Here is a 13,744-nt window from a genome sequence, read left to right on the forward strand (position 1 = left end):
CTCCACTCCCTGTTACACACACACACACACACACACACACACACACGCACACTGTTAAAAAGGGACCCTTTGGTGAGGAACACACACTGTGTGTGTGTGTGTGTGTGTGTGTGTGTGTGTTCCTCACCAAAGGGTCCCTTTTTAATGGTTTGTTTTTAAACGACAACCCACCACCCCTGGTCCCAGCATGTTCTTATTTAACAGAAATTGCCCTGTTCTGGCGCTGGCCTAGGCAGAGTGCAAGAGGGACCTCCTGACATTTGCTTCGGGGGCTTCAGTGTCTTCCTCTCAGGGTGGCCCAGGCCTGGACAGACACCCCAGGGGTGAGGGGAAGACCCACCGAGGCCTTGAGTGTTCTACAGACATTTTAGGGTGGAGGGCTATGGCTCCAGGACTCCTAGGGGGCAGGGGTAGCTGGCTAATCCCTGGGCACCAGTCGAGGTCCTCCGGACTCCAGCTATGCAGTAACTGGGTCTGTGATAAACGTGTGTGAGATACTGAGATGCCCATGGAGGAGACCTGATATGCCTCATGATTACAACAGCTAACATTTATTGAGTGTTTACTATGTACCAGTCATTGTGCCATACCCCTGGGGGCCTCTAAATCGGAGAGCAAAGCCATAGTCCCCAAGGTAGGCCTCGGAGCAGGGAGGCCGGGATAGGGCAGGCAGGCAGGTAGGTAGGTAGGTGCGGTTGGGTGAAGGGGTAGAGGTTTCTGCCCCGGAACTCAATCTCCGGACCAGGAGAGGCGGGGCGCTGCAGGCAGCCAGGAGCCTGGCCGAGGCGTCCTCCGTCCCTGCCTGCGGTAGCCTGTGGCCGGCCAGAGGGAAGGCCTAACAGGTTCCAGTGGCATTCCCACTTCTTCGCACTGGAACCCTGGAGGAAAGTAGACTGGGCAGTGAAGGCCGCGAAGGCCCGGCCCCGGCGGATGGCGAACGCTCCGTGCACCAAGGCCAGGCTCCCAGCCAGGCCTCCGGCCCCCGCGCGTCCTGCGCCTCCCGGGTCGCGGCTTCACTTGTGCTCCAGGCGAAGTGCGCCTCCCTCGCGGTGCCAGGGAGCGCTTGACAGACTCCAAGGGCCGAGGCAGCAAAGGAAGGAGTCTCTGGCCTCCCAGGCCTGGTGCGCGCCCTGGGCAGCAGCAGGGCGCAAGCCTGGCGGCCCTTGAGCACTCCGGCCGCCCCGGGCTGCACCACACCCCGCAGGGTTTCTCCAGCTTCCCGTCAGAGGCCACTCTCGAGAGCACGAGTTTTGCTGCATTCACGGCCTCTTCCTCCCATCCCCCTAAAGCAGGGACTGAGACTCGCCGGTGACCCAGTGCTGTGCCCCAAGAGGGTGGAAAAATAAAAACAGGCGCTGCGTTCTGTCTGGAGACAAAAGGCCTGCGCTCGGGCTCCTCCAGGCTTAGCCAGGCGCGTTTCGCACCCGCCTCCACCTATGCAGAGGAGGAGGCAGCAGGTGGAAGTGTCGTTGCAGCGGTGGCTTGGAGTAGAGAGCTTTGATTAATCCCAGAAATTGGGCACCTCCGAGTCCAAGGGTGTAGGCAGGGCCCGGGCATCTGCTCCAAAAATATATAGTCTGCCTTCCAACACTCCCCACCGGCCCCCATCTAGATATTTTCGTAGAAAGGGGGCCCTTCGTCACTGGCTTTTTCTTTCTAGTCTTCTTGCAAATCACCTGGCAGCTGGAGAAGGCTCGCCCCCTAATATCGAACTACGGAGGTTACTTCTTTCCCTAAAAACGACTCTGGCTTTCCTTCTTCTAGTAGACCTAAGGGAGATTTCACTGGTTTTAACATTTTTAAAAAATAAATCTTAAGAATCTCTCTGGGTGTGAGATGTGGTTGGAACATGCAGTGTCTCCTGCCTCCCCACACCGACTCCCTGCTGCACCTGGAAAGCTAGTCCTGCGAAGAAGAAATAGCCTTTTCCTGCAGTCTATCATTTCGGTATTACAAATAACAACCGTGGAGCAAGAAATACCCCAGGCCTAAGAATATTGATAGATGATAGTAGCGATATTCACAATCGATCCTTTAATAGGCAGACGTCATAAATCATGTTCAATTCCCTGACAGCACAGTACTTCACTTAATAATATAATTAAGATTAAAACTCGAGAGGTATTGGAGGCAGCGGGTATTGATAGCTTCAAAAATTGCATTCTGGATATGATGGTGGAAGGGAAAGAGACCTTTGCAAAATATAATCCCATCCCCAAAATGTGAGGTCTTCCCAGTGCTCCTGTCCTGGGAGTAGCTTTGACTCTGCCCCCCAAATGCAGACATCTTCCCCCCTCCCTCCAGTAATCCCCATCTTTCACAGGTGAGCAGAGAGTAGGCTTGCTCTTTCATAGAAATGTTAAGGAGGAGGATAAGGAGAGACGGGCTTGGTTTAGGTGGGCATCCTGAATTTAGGAATCCTTTAAAGGCCCATTCCTTTAGCCTTGAGTCTGGAGGGGGAAAAACATGTTCAGGAGACCTAGGAAATGATATTGTTTGGTTCTCTCAATACGATTAATTTCCTTAACAGTGCTCCCAAAATTACATATAAGTCTCTAAACATCCACAGGTATACCACAGGTATATGCCAGTCCACTCCATCCTTGCAGTTTTAACTGCCCGTAAACCTTTCCAGCACTGCTTTCCAGTCCAAATCAGGCCTCAAGATGGAAATCAAAACTTCACATGAAGAGTAAAACAAGAGGGACAGAGTCCTGGTGCAGGGGTGACGGTCTGCTCTTTGCTTCATGGATAAAGCTGATCGTTAAGTGTGGCTAAAATTATTTCAAAGAGCGGAATATTAATCAAATCAATCAGAGCTGACAAAGGAGAAATATTTGAAAGTCAGTGGTAATTTACAACTTTGTTATTAGTTAAGAATCACCTTCCTTGTAGCAGTAATTAATAACACTTAGAGAGAAACCATTTGGAAATCCCCCTCCCATTCCTTTTATTTTCCTCTGTCTCTTAAGGAAGGAAAGAGAGAAAGGAAGCAAATGAGTGATCAGTAGAAACAGGAAAAACACTGAGTCGTTAGTGGGAAGAACAAAACTGGAAAATATAAAAGAAAGGGGAAAAAAAAGATTAGCCCCATGGGGGGCCATCAGAAAATAAAGAAAATATAGGAGGAGGGGTAGTAAATCATAAGGGTAGTAACCATACCCCAATGAGCAGGCTGGCTAAAGGTTGAATTTCAAATGGCCCAGAAACCCCATCAAAATGAACAGTGCTGCTAAAAAATCTTGAAAGTAGCTCAGCTCTGAATCAAGGCAGAGCTCAGGGCATTGTCTGTTTTGTTGTTGTTAACAATGTATTTCTTTATAGTCTAGGAGCAGACGTGTGCAGGCTCTTTCCCAAATTCCATCCCTGGAGACCGGGCTGGCTTTCATGTTTCTGGTGTTAACTCTTCTCTTGGTCACAGACAATCCTCTTCCCCAGTCTTACATTGATTATTAGATTGCCTCAGCCCCACCTAAACAACACACCAAAATAATGACTTGTTGAAAAACTATAAATCATTTCAATGTCTGAGCTTGGAAAGCCACTTCAGTCAACAGCCTTGCTGTGAAAAGGTAAAGAAATTTCCAACCTTCTGCTCGCTGAGGAAAAGCTGCTATTTTCCTAACTTTTATTTGTTGGATGGAGGAATTTTCAGATTGGTTAGAAAAGGGATGAGGGGGCGGGGGGATAACTTAGGCAAACTTTATCTGGTCTTTATTATAAACCTCAGTCCTTGTCTCATTGAGCTTAGGCTACAAAAGGTAGCTAGAGATTGAGATTTATTGGTCTCTAAATGAAAAGATTCATTTGATATAAGAGGTTAACTCAAAGTTCCTATACCGTGACTGGCTTCGGCAAATGCCTCTGTGGAGTCAGCACAAAAGCAGTTCAAAGAAATCTTAAAAACACACACACATATAGACACACAAACACACTGGACCACTTAAGCCGCAAATGCAATTCTCTTTTCTTTGTTGTTTCTTCTGTCATTACAAATCTCCAGCCTCTTTCTAGGTGGCTGGGATGGTTGGCTCCCCCATGCACACCCAGCTGAACTTTGCCATTTTGTATCTTTTGCTTTTACTAGCAGTGAATGAAAGAATAAGGGGCGGGGGATAAAGTAAAAGGGGAGAAGAGAACTAATTCAAATAAAGCAGAATACGTTTGTAAATGAGGTGGAGGGGAGAGAGAGGGAGAGAGAGAGATGTGGATGGAGGAAAGAGGCTCTAGGATAAAAGTAGGCAAACTGGAAATTGATGAGATGGGTTTTCAATGATCAGACTCTATGGATCCAATGGGAACCTGCAGAATATAAGATTGTGTAGAGGAGACCGAGAGAGAGAAAGAGAGAGAAAGAGAGAGAAAGAGAGAGAGAGAGAATGAATATGCCAGAGACTTCAGGGGGGAACAGGGAGAAGACAGCAGGCAAGGACCTGAGATCCTGTGCTAGGAGAGAACTATGGAGATGCTAATGAGGGAAAATTAACCTTCGAGTTGGGTCTGTGACATGGGCCCTCCATTGAATGCCTGACCCAGGGGCTGCAAGCGGCTTCGCTCTGCACCAGCGAAATGAGATAATCGCTCTGAAACCCACCAGTCTTGGGGCAAACAAGCTCTGAAACCCTGTTGTGGAGAGTAACTAGCTGCTCCTCCAAAGAAAAGGAAAACAAATGAAAGCAGGCAGAACTGCAACCAGTCGGAGAGAGCAAACCTCGAGACATTGGGTGCATTTGTTCAACTGTGGAGCACCCCCAGGCTGGCACTTTAAAAGAAGGGAGAAGTAGGGCCTGGGAAATGAGAAATATCTTCATCTCCCTTGCTCCCGTCTGTCACCACAAGGCCCCGGATAACTGGGCCTTGGTGAGGCAACACAAGGGATAAATGGATTTTATCTTCAGGAACGTGGCCACTGGGCCAGAGGATTATTTCTTAGCCAGAGAAAATATATGGGGGTAGGGTGGGGACGGTGGGGAGGAGGGACAAAGAACAGAGAGAGAGAAGTTGAAGAGGACAGCCACCAAAACAAACAAACCAAAAGAGAAATTCAAAGGGAAATTTGAAAAGTGGAGTGGCTGTTGTTACACGTCACAGACACGGAGGCATTAAAACACACACACACACACACACACACAGGGATTTTATTAAACAAACACGTCAACAACCAAACGCACATCAAAAACACATTTGCTCCTGCTGTCATAGAGAAAGAGGGTTTGAAATGATTGTGGGGTTCTGTTAGGGACCCTTCTGGCCTTTATTGCTGGGGTCTCTCCCCACCCTGCCCCCCCCCCACACACACAGCCTTTTCACAGAAACCCTAAAGTCACTGATGGAGAAGGGGCCTCCCAGAGGCTGCATGGGGAGGACTCCCTGTTGGAAGTGAAGGGGTCCTGTTTCCAAGTAGAGACATCAACAAACCACAGTCTTAGTGACAGTGACAGCACAAAATTATGTTTAATGTTGCAAGGGGGAAAGGGGAAATATAAAATTAGCGCAGAGAAAATGTTTCCCAGACCTTCTTTACAATTAGGGCAGTGGCATAGAGATGGGCACGCCGGCAAGGAGCAAGGTCGAAGGCAACCTAGCAGGCCCACGGCACTGGGTGGAGGCAAAGGTCCCTCCAGTCCCAAGGGGTCCTCATTCCCTGGTAGGAAAAGGAAGGCTTCTGGAGGGAGGTTAATGGCACTATGCCCAATTGCTTCACTTGGTTTAGAGCCTGTTTTTGGAGAAGAGAGGATATTCTAGACATTCCATCCCGGTGAAGATTGACAGTTCAATGACTGGACTGCTCAGTCCCCAAGCCACGGGGTTTTTAAATTAGTGATGAGGCTGGTGAAGGGGTGGGGGGTGGTGCTGGAAAGAGGAAAAGGAAATGGGGGGGAATAGATGTGTCATCCCAGATCCCTCCCCTATCCGTTTAGGAACCTGGGTAGTTGCGGGGAGAAGATGGAGAGAAGTGGGAATTATTTAATAAATTAGCAAGTCCCTCTTTGGAACTTGGAATCAGCCCTGCTTCAGCTGCCTGGTACAGGCGGGCAGGACCCAGAAACTTTTTCCTGAGCCCTGGTCTCTCCAGAGCCTCCTCCAACCCCATGCTCAGGACCAAGGGCAAGCAGATGCCTGCCAGGCAGTGGAGGGGATTTGCCCAGAGAGAGCCAGGGAAGTGGAACGGTGGCATTTTCAAGAAGGAAGCAGTTTCTGTTCAATGGCAGAGATTATATTTCCTAAGCTGCTTATTTAAAGAGACAGAGATAAGAGAAAGAGAGAGAGAGAATTCCCATCCTGTTGTGGTTATAAAGAATATAATTTTGCCTTTGTCTAGAAACCGCTTTATTATTGTGGTTATTAAACAACACAGTTTCCCTTCTTAGTGTGTGTGTGGGGGGGTAGGGATGAGAGAGAGGGTAAGTGGAAAATTCATTTTTCAAATAATACAAATTTAAAAGGAATGTATTTTAAAAAACACAACCTGGATGGGAAGGCAGGAGATGAAAGACCACTGTAAGAGAGAGAAAAAGAAGCAAAACATAGAAAACAGCCTGATTCTTTAAACCCTCAACGGTGCAGAATGATCAGGAAAAACAACTAGGGGAGGAAGAAAAAGCAGCTGCCATTTCGTACGTGGTGGTGGCTCCATGACCTTAGGGAAAATGAGGGAGCTGCTATACCTTGGAGTTGTAGTTTTACACTTTGATTTTAGCAACAAGTATCAAAAGATCTAAACTAATTGATTGTCGAGTTCCTTGGCCCTTTTCCAAAGAGCAATATAGATTTAATTGTATGTTGCTTAAAACTCCATTTCTCGAACAGTGTGAAACATGTAATAAAAGTCATAAACCGTATCGGAGAATCTCCCCCACACACACAAGCATAAATACCTAACTGACACTTGGAAATCTTAGCTAATACCCCTAATGGGTTAAAAAAAAAAAAAAAAACCAAAAAAAAAAAAAAAAAAACGCCATCTCAGAGAGGTAGCCACATAATAAAATCTAAACTGTTAATCCATTTTAACTCATTCAAAAAAAGAGCCTGCGGTTGCGGGAAGGACGTTTTGCAGAGGAGGGGTCGGGGTGAGAGGACCCCACATCAGCCATCTGACTTGTTCAAGCGCCGGTGCATCTAAACCCCACTGCCCTAAAGGGAAAAAGGAAGTGCTGGCCTTCCAAAAGACACCAGAGATCTCTCCAGCCTGGGAAACGGAGCTGAAAGTTGCAGCCTAACTGCCTGGCCCAAGCTCTCCTCTCTCCCCCCGAGACTGGGAAGCCACTCGGCGGCGGCCGTCGCTCTGCACCGGCCTCAGCCCGGCTTCTCCCGAGGGAGAGGGGGAGCGGGAGGCGGGCAGGAGCTCCCCAAAGCTGCGCCACCGAGTCGCCCCCTGCCCCTCCGCCCGCCGCAGCTTTGTCCTCCACCAGCCTCGACCCCCAGCGGCTGTCCCGTCTGAACCAGCCCGGCACCCCCCTCTGCCCTCCCCGGCCCGGGGCATCTCGGAGAAAACGAGGGTCCCAACCACGCCTGCGCTTCGGTTGGGGATCAGCCGCTGCCGCCAAGCCGGCGGCTGCGCGGGGTGCGGGCCGTGCCCCGGCGGGGCTACGCGGGCCGACTGCGGGCGGGGATCTGTAAAAATCCACGTGAGCCGCCCCCTCCTCCTGCCACCCGCGGCCCCTGACACGGCAAGCATTGAAGCCGGCCCGGAGGTCCCCGAGGTCTCCGAGTGTGACAGTACTCAGCATAGCGGGTAGATGGCACAATTTTCTAACATTTAGAGAGAGGAACCCACGCTGAGAGCAATAAGTCCATTTAAAAGCCCTTTATTTAAAAGGAACAAAGATAACTGACAAGCGAAGTACAGAGACATCTCAATGAAATTTCCAAAGAAGAAAGAAATCAGAGGCCAAAGCAAATGCGAACTGGGCTTGATGGAACAGGCCAGCACTTTCCTCCCCCTCGAAAAGAAAGATAAAAGACAAAAAGAAAGAGGTGGTGGTCACTGGGGCTGTGTGCGTTAACGATCCCAGTCCAAGCCAAAGTCTAAAAACCCACGGCCACAGACACTTGAAGACGGCCAGGTGGGCTGTGCTGGGGCAGGTGGGAGAGAAGCCAGATCTGTTTAGGGGAAGAGACTTGGGAGTTTTGCTCTGGCCTCTGAGTCTACACTGTAACCTTGGATTACAGCCGCCTCAGCTTTGGGTTGGTGGGGTTCAGGGAGCCCAAGGAAGGTGGATGTGTCAGGCACCAGCTCTGGGCACACTGGGGCCTCTCCATGAGCAGAGGGCCCCAGGCCTCGGTCTTGGAGCTGCCTCCTCTAAGAACGATGGATGCCCAGGGTTGCGGGTCCAGCAAGTATCCATGACCTAAGACTTGGTCAAAGTCAGGGTACTCAAGTGGGCACTCCTAGACTGAAACAACTGCCAGTCTTTCAAAACCAAGAGGGTTACAGGAGCGCCCACTGATGTCTCCCCGCAAATCCAACACCGGCCCACACTTCATCCTGTGATCTAACACTGTCACCACCGGCTCCCTACCTCCAAATCTCCAAGCCTGGTCCCCCACGCCCACCAAGAGACCTGCAGAGTGAGAGGAGACAGAGGAGGGGGCGAGAGGCCAGGAGAGGGGGCGACAACCCTCTGGTCTTCCCTGCTCGGTGCTGGCGGGGCAGAAAGGGTGAGGCGGCTAGAGCCTGCGGGGGGTCAAATGATTGTATTTGGGTGGGTGCTCGCCGACGTATTTGCTGAGTAAACCTCCCTCGCTGTGCTGAAGGCGAATCCCCGTTGATAAATCCATCATTACCGTTCGGATTCAGGGAGGCAGCCGCGGCACTAAATTCATCTTACATTTGTAGCGCTTTAATAGACATTTATTAAATGCTTTTAGAGAGAGGCATGGGGCGCGTGATTACATCCTAGTTATAGACAGAACATAAAGACCCACGTTAACACCCATTTGCAGGAAGGAAGGAAGAGGTGGGGAGGGGGGAGTAAGGCGGAGGGAGAAAGCGAGGAGAGGCCAGCAGAGATGGGGCGGGCGGGGGCACAGAGCCTGGGCGTTATTAGCAAAGGCTGCCGGGCAGGGAGCAAGGCAAAAGCCGCAGGACGTCTCGGGCTGCGGAGCGGAGAAGTCCCCCCGCTCGCTTGGCAGTTCCCTGGGCTTTCCTTTACCTGGCGCTCCCTCCCCCTCACACTTGGCAGTGCCGGGGGAGAGGGGCTCCTTTTCTCTCTTCCAGGGCACTAGGGACCTTGGCACTGCCTCGGTCCACCCTTTTCTGTCCCCACCCCCCACACCTCCTTTACTTTATGCCAGGCCTCTCCAACTGAGACTGCTGGGAGTATCCAAACTAGGGGAAGAGGAGCCTCTGCACTTCAGAACCCCAAGAGCTCCTTTTAAAGCATCCTCTCACCCCCCAAAACAGCCAGGGAGTTGAGCCAGGCCCCCTTCATCACAAAACACACAATCTCTGAGGCCACGGGTAGGATAGCCCCGCTGCTCCAAGGGTTCCTTGGCCTGACTTAGTCATGCTCATGGGTCCCTCCTCCTTCCAGGGCCAGGAGGGTGCTAGGCCACCTTTGCACCTCGACCATCTCGTGCCTGGGGATCTGCCCTGGTCTTGCCCTGTGTCCCTTGACCTCAACCTCAGGAGCTGGGCCTACAGGAATGCCTGGGCCTCCAAAGGGCCTGACGCCTTCCGGAGGGCCCCCAAGGCCTCATCTAGAGGCCCTGTCGCCAAGCTCCGTCAGTCCTGTGCGCGCCTTCGCTCCCCTGGGACGCAGCCACCGACCTGGGCCAGGAAGGCAGCGGTCAGGACTCGAGGCCCTCCCTGGCTCTGGGCAAGAAACACTTCCGCTATCTCAAAGTTGCCATAAGAAAATAAATACAAGTGACACTGTGCTGGGCCAAAGCTCATTAGTTCGTTGTCCAGGGCTAATAAAGGAACAGAAGCGCAAATTATAGAGTTCAGCTCCAACACACGCTCTGTCACCCGAGATCAGCGCACCGCGAGCCTGATTCCAATTGCTCCGAACTTGCTGCGCGGTTTGCCCCCCGCCACCCCCTCCTTGCGAGCAGGAGGTTGGTGGAAAAATATAGTTCCAAAGGGGGTAATGATCAAGCTTTTCCTCTCGGAAGCCTGCGCCACCTCATTTCCCATCAGTAATCCCAATAAAATTAACGTCGTGGCTGCAATTGAAAAGAGGAGGGCCGGCGACACTCCTGAAATAACACACTCTCCCCTAGCAAAAGGTAAAAAGCAAAACGGCCCTTTGTTCAGCTAATTAACGAAGGCCCAACTCCGAAAGCAGATGTGTTTGCTTAGCTAATCACAAGCATGTTTCTTTCAAGGAACGTCATTTTGAGGGGGCCGCTCCAGGGGATGGGAAAGGGGGACACAGCACCCCCCAGGCCCTCTCTGCCTCAGGGGTCTCTCACCCCAGACTAAGATCCAGAGGCTGAAACCAGGCAGCCCATCTCTCACACCTTTATCCCCCTTGGCCCTACCCCAGAGGCCCAATAGGCACCTCAGAGCTCGACGGAATGCCAGGCCTGCAAGACGGCAAGGGGGAAAAAATAATAAAAGTTTTAATGACACAGATGCCATATTAAATGAGGCAGTTTTACAATTCACTTTGAATAGGACGCTAACTTATTACAAGTGTGTTATCAGAAGGACGATAAGATTTATAACTCCAAGAGTCAGCTTTTCGCCTTAATGACAATGGATGTTAAGGGAAGGAAATCTGTTCTCTATTAGAGAAGATGAGAGTCCCTTCTCTGTTTTGGGGGCCCTTACAGATGGGTCCAGGAGGAGAGATACCAAGCCCCTTTGTGTTTCCTTATGAAAAATTCTCTTTCCCCTTTGACTACGAAAACGGGTCTCTCTGCTGGGTGAGCACCTCGCTCAGCTTTTGAGCTTGAGCTTGAGAGAGGGCGAGAGAGAGAGAGAGAGAGAGAGAGAGAGACGACAGGAGGCAGGGATGGGGATGGAGGTGAGGGGGTGGGGGCGGTTCTCAGCCCACGGGTTCCTGCAGCAAAACTATTTCCCCGTCTTTCTTTGCCATACAAAAGATGGCTTTCCCCTAAACCAACACAGTACGCAAACTTTAAAAAACTGGGGTCCTATTACAAACCAACGCCCAGCACTAACTGCTTTAAAATTACTGCATAATTAGATTTAGTTGAATTTCACCATTAATTAGGCAGCCGCACTGCAGGGAGCCTTTGAAATCTGAGAAAATGGGAAAAATCATCTGAAGCACGTTTTTAAAACCCAACTTCAATAAATCTTGACGAGGCCCGGAATTCAGAGAGCACCTCGCTTCCCTCCCAGGCGGCTGCGGGTAGGGGTCTCCGGGCCCGGGCGCAGGCTGGAATTGGATGCAAGGAAGGGGCGAGTCCCCCATCCGCTGAGAGCTCGGCCCAGGCCAATCCACTGCCTCTGAAGACCCTCTCTGGGAGGCCCGAATCTGTCCCACGGCCAGCCTCGCCCGCTCAAACCTATTAAAGAAAGGGGGTCCTCCGCCGAGGGCGCGCTCCTGCCAGGGGCGCTGTCCACGCAGCTCGCACGTTAGCAGGGCCCGCGACCACCCGCCCCGAGCGCGCCCTCGGCCGCCGCGCGCCCGCAGCCAGCCCTCCGCCTCGGAGCCGCCACTGCTGCAACTTTGACAGGCGGGCGGCAAGTTGTGCCCACGCCCGGAGGGTGCGCTGAGCGGCCCGCACCCCCCGCCGGCCCGGCCCCGCCGCGACCCCGGCGCAGCCCTCGCCTTCGCGAGCGGCGAGGGAGGCGAGCACCGCCCGGGTCTGTACGTACCGGCCTCTCCCCCTCCCCCTGTGCCATGCCAACGTTTCAGATGCTTCGAGGATACACACTTCTCGCTCTTTCCCATTTGGCTCCCGTCGGGAGGGGAGACACGAAATAAACTCTGCTAATTATAAGGGCTGGGGAGGGAGGGGGCGACGGGAGAGGGGGTTGCCGCGTTACCCATCCTTTCCCTACGAATTCTGCTGCTTTAATTACAGAATCCTCGAGGACCGCACTCACTCGCCAGCCAGAGTTTCAAAGAGGGTTTTCTGCCTGCAGATGAAATGGCCTTTAGCCGCCCCCTCCCCTCTTTTTTTTCTTTTTTTTTTTTTTTCTTTTTTTCTTTTTCCTTTCGGTAACCAATATGTTTTCTATTACCCGGCCCTGCCGTGCCTGGCGGCCCGGCGCTCGCGGTGCAATGGGAGACGCCATGTTGGCTCAGCTCATAGGACCAAGTCAAAAGCGAGCTTCGAGGCAGAGTTTCACACGCTCGAGCTCCCCCTGACCGCCGCCCGCCCCCGCCCCCCCCGCGCCCGCGCCCGCGCCCGCGCCCGCCGCCGCGCGGTGCACAGCCAGGGACTGCAGCTCCGCGCGCCCGGCACCCGGCACCCCGGACTTTCCGGGGGCGCTGGCGGAATTCCGCCGCACGTAAGTGGGGGGCGGGGGCTGCGGGGGGGCGGCACTGTGCGGCGCGGCTGCCAGCTCGGAGCCCCCGGCCCTGCGAGCCCGGCGGATGCACACGCGGCCCGCGCCAAGGCCCCGGCCCCGGCCCCGGACGCCGCCCGCTAACTTTGAGCCCCGGCCCCTCCGCGGCCCAGAGAGAACTAATGCAGAAAGGCCGAGGCAGGGCGACCGCGAGCCGAGCGAACTGGCTGCTGCATCCCCCCCACCCCCCGCCCCCTGCGCGCGCGCGCACACACACACACACACACACACACACACCCAGCTCCGTCTTCCCCCAGGTTTGTTTGAAAGTGGCCAGAAGCAGCGATCGCCCCTCTCTCTCTCTCTCTCTCTCCTCGGACTATTGTTGCATTTCGCGTCTAACTGGGTTCTCTCACACCCCCCGAGCGCCAAGGGGAGGGAGGGGGAGCGGGTTGGGAAAAGAAATAAAGCGAGCTCAGATCAGATGGAAAGAAAAAAAAAAAAAAAAAAAAAAAAACCCAGCAAGGAAAAAGAGACACTTAAAGGGAAAGAGTCGCCATGTTTAGCAGCTTTTTAAAAAAGATCTCGTCAATTTCACACAGAACGCACTCGCTGGGTCCCAGCCCTCGTCTTTTGTCCAGTTCAGTTGCAGCAAAGATCTTTTGTTCTAACTCAGCGTGAAAAGAAAAACTTTCTTTAAATGCAATAAACTTAAACCAAACTCAAGACTCTAAACAGATCCTCCTCCGGCCACTCTAAACATATACAAGGGGTTTTGTTTTAACCGTTTGAAAAATTTTGGGTCCTGTTTTTCTGCCTTGCAGACCCCAAGCTCATTGCTGAAACTCAGAGAGAGTGAGAGAGAGGTTTCCAGTGACTAGAACACATGCTTAAAGCATAATAAAACAGGGACTTGTCTTTGCTTTGAAAATCATAAATTATAATTTAATGCCAATAATAATTTACAACAAATGGCTGTTTACAATAAACTAACACAAAACAAACAAGGAAAAGGGCCTGTGTTTTACTTATTAAAGAAACTTCACACACTCACATGGATAGCACTTGCAAGAGGAGAAAATAAACAACAACCGACAAACCTCGAGCTAAAAGGTCAGCAATATTCCGCCCTAAGAACATACTTATATTTATGTATGTATATATCTACAGAAAGAAGCTGGGGGTCAGATGGAGGACTCTGCTCAAGTGCACAAATCAGACAGTTTTTTCTGGTCTACATGTATTGACTGGAACTGAGTATCAAAGTTTAATACACTTTACAAAATGATCCCTTTCTTCCAGCTTCCC

This window comes from Canis aureus, chromosome 2 (assembly GCF_053574225.1).
Source record: "Canis aureus isolate CA01 chromosome 2, VMU_Caureus_v.1.0, whole genome shotgun sequence".
Lineage (NCBI taxonomy): Eukaryota > Metazoa > Chordata > Mammalia > Carnivora > Canidae > Canis > Canis aureus.